This window comes from Anoplophora glabripennis, unplaced genomic scaffold (genome assembly GCF_000390285.2).
Source record: "Anoplophora glabripennis isolate ALB-LARVAE unplaced genomic scaffold, Agla_2.0 scaffold82, whole genome shotgun sequence".
NCBI classification, from domain to species: Eukaryota; Metazoa; Arthropoda; class Insecta; order Coleoptera; family Cerambycidae; genus Anoplophora; species Anoplophora glabripennis.
The window spans coordinates 1124644-1127970 of NW_019416227.1; the positions used below are offsets into that span (position 1 = coordinate 1124644).

A 3327-nucleotide genomic window follows, 5' to 3' on the forward strand; every position below is an offset into this window, starting at 1 on the left:
GTTGTTTATGTGGAAATTAAAAAACAAATTGGATTTACGATCAAGCTCGCCAGGTTAGTATTTGACGTATAACCGACCACTTCGTACACTCGATGCACCTGGGCGACTACAGCTACTACCAGAGCACAGTGCGTATGCAGCGGTATTTCAGATTTTACATTGAATTTCATTTTAAATTTAAAATGATTTATCTTACGCCTCCTAAAAATGATGACACGATTTTCCTTTGATAAAAGACCGACAACTTTTTGTTCTACTTTGCATCGAATACGATCCTACTATAGTAACAATAATAACAAAACATGTGCCTCTTTTCTGATGGAAAAAGTGTCAAAATTGTACTTACATTACATTTAATTTACCATTTTCCGGCAAAATTATAATATGACGATAGTCTAGTCTAGATTACGTATGTAACTTTTTCAAAATGATTAATGAAAACGAAAATTGCAGAGAAATCTCACGATTTGTATTCAAGTAATGATTAAGTGTTTGTTACATCAATTATATTAATCAATTTTTTTACACCATTTTACAAAACGAGTGTGTCTTCGTGGTAGAAAGCGTTAAGTGCGTCCTTGCATTCCAGGGGTAGAGAGTTCGATCCCCAGTACAGGTACGACTTTTTTTCAGCTAATATTTATTTCAAATAACGTATTGTATTGTATTGTAACGTAAAAAAGGTAACTTGAATTTTTTCCCTAAAGTTCACCGTTCTCAAGTTATTCATACCAATACAATCCCCTTGTGGCAGACACTTCAAACCATAATATTACAAGAATATTTATGTTTATGTTTAAAAGTAAGCGAAATTTGTAAGCACATCAACAATAGTATATTGTGCAATCTAAAAAATTATTTTGCGAAAACTATCGAACCGATTTTAATGAAATTTGGTGTGTGTTTTATTATACTAAAAAGTTTGTTTTTACTAAAATTAGATTGCCCTGGGAGCAATTAAAAAATTAAAAAAAAATATATTAAAAAATACTTGATTATTTTGCCTCTTTTCACCAATTGTTGCTATTTTGCAACATCGGTAATAAATGTAAACATTTTTAACTTACAGTATATTGTGCAATTCAATTCAAAGCTAAAACTTTTTTCCTCTTCAATATTCTTCCAAAATGCATAGGTTCCAAGATATAAGTAAAAAACTCAGATAACAGGTATTTAAAAAATATATATATTCTTTTAACATTTTCGCAATTTTGAAAATGTTTCGGACCTCGCCCAGATCTAGGGATTTACACTTTTATTACTGAAGATATCCCAGAAAAAATTAGCTTGCCCTTTCTTACATCCAAGAAGTGACATATTTCGACAGGTCTATAAATATTTTTGTAATATTATGGTTTGAAGTGTCAATTCGGAAGTTGGAAGCTGCTTCTTTGATTCTTAATACGGTAGAGAAATTTTTAAATAGAAAGATTTCATAAGTGAAAATATTGTATAATTGAATGATGCATTGTTTCTTTATATATCTTGCAGCAGCATCAACAGCAAGAGCATCCGCTACACCAGCAACAACAGGTGCAGCAGCTACAACAAGAGCAACAGTTACAACNGGAATATTTATGTATGTGTTTAAAAGTAAGCGAAATTTGTAAGCACATCAACAATAGTATATTGTGCAATCTAAAAAATTATTTTGCGAAAACTATCGAACCGATTTTAATGAAATTTGGTGTGTGTTTTATTATACTAAAAAGTTTGTTTTTACTAAAATTAGATTGCCCTGGGAGCAATTAAAAAATTTAATAAAAATATATTAAAAAATACTTGATTATTTTGCCTCTTTTCACCAATTGTTGCTATTTTGCAACATCGGTAATAAATGTAAACATTTTTAACTTACAGTATATTGTGCAATTCAATTCAAAGCTAAAACTTTTTTCCTCTTCAATATTCTTCCAAAATGCATAGGTTCCAAGATATAAGTAAAAAACTCAGATAAGAGGTATTTAAAAAATATATATATTTTTATAACATTTTTGCAATTTTGAAAATGTTCCGGACCTCGCCCAGATCTAGGGATCTACACTTTTATTACTGAAGATATCCCAGCAAAAATTAGCTTGCCCTTTCTTATATCCAAGAAGTGGGATATTTCGACAGGTCTATAAATATTCCTGTAATATCATGGTTTGAAGTGTCTGCCACTAGGGGAATGTATTGGTATGAATAACTTAAGAACGGCGAATTAGGGAAAAAAATTCAAGTTACCTTCTTACGTATTTTGTGCATTAATACAGGGCTGGAAAATCCGCATGGATCATCTACCTTTACATGAGAGCGACAAAGTAAAGCAAAGAAATCCGTGCGATATACAAGGATGGCTATAGTGAAGACGTTTCATAATCTGAATCAGGGAGACTAGATAAGGAGCACAAATTCATACGGGAAAATTGACAAAATTTGTCCAAGAAATGGCAGAAGTTGGGGTGGCGCTAGTGTTCCATATGTCCCAAATGAATGTAGCTTCATAAATACGAGTAAAGTAAGCAAATAACCAATTTTATTTTATTTATATTGAGTTTGGTAGATATATCGGGGCGGGGGGAGGTATACTAACCTAAAAACTAGAAGTCAAGTCAATAATTATTACAATTTGTTTTTATAAATGGTAAATAAAAAGTTTCGAAAATAATTTAAATATGGTAATGGTATGTGATGTGAATGACTGTCAACAGATTTATAATAAAACAGTACGTTTGTGATCTGCATTTTCAATCTAATGATGTTCTATATTACAACTTGACCGAATAGCGGGTTAATATTATGGCAAAAGGTCGAATAATTCGTAAGTTGGAAACAGCTTCTTTTATTCTTAATACGGTAGAGAAATTTTTAAATAGAAAGATTTCATAAGTGAAAATATTGTATAATTGAATGATGCATTGTTTCTTTATATATCTTGCAGCAGCATCAGCAGCAAGAGCATCGGCTACACCAGCAACAACAGGTGCAGCAGCTACAACAAGAGCAACAGTTACAACAACAACAACAACAAGAACAGCAAGTAAATCAAGAGCAGATGACGATGAGATTATACTAGAAAGTGAGCATCCTGTCCTGTATAATCTAATAAAAGAAAAGTTCTGTTGACGTGTGATGAGTTCTCGACAAAGCAACGATGAATATGTTCACATAATATTAACAATAGCAACAAAGTATTTCTACATATTCTTGTAATTTATATTACGTGCATAAATAATTAAATTCGTATCTTTCATATAATTCTTGCTGGTGACATCGCTATTATCATTACTGAATTGAATAAATCATTTCCAATTAGTTGCTGTTTCTTTCCTGTTAGTAAAAAAC

At 31.2% G+C, this 3327-nt stretch overlaps 2 protein-coding genes and 1 long non-coding RNA gene across 4 annotated transcripts in view; 2 read left to right on the forward strand and 1 right to left on the reverse strand.

Moving 5' to 3' along the window:
• The window catches only part of LOC108903462, a 105567-nt gene that overhangs the window by 49400 nt on the left and 52840 nt on the right, over window positions 1-3327 (forward strand). The gene's annotated exons all lie outside the window — the stretch shown is intronic.
• LOC108903459 overlaps window positions 1-3327 on the reverse strand; it is a 141684-nt gene that overhangs the window by 23585 nt on the left and 114772 nt on the right. The window lies entirely within an intron of this gene.
• On the forward strand, window positions 2463-2995 carry LOC108903464. Its single transcript, XR_001964207.2, has 2 exons — window positions 2463-2500; window positions 2924-2995. It is a non-coding gene; the product is annotated as an uncharacterized LOC108903464 (long non-coding RNA).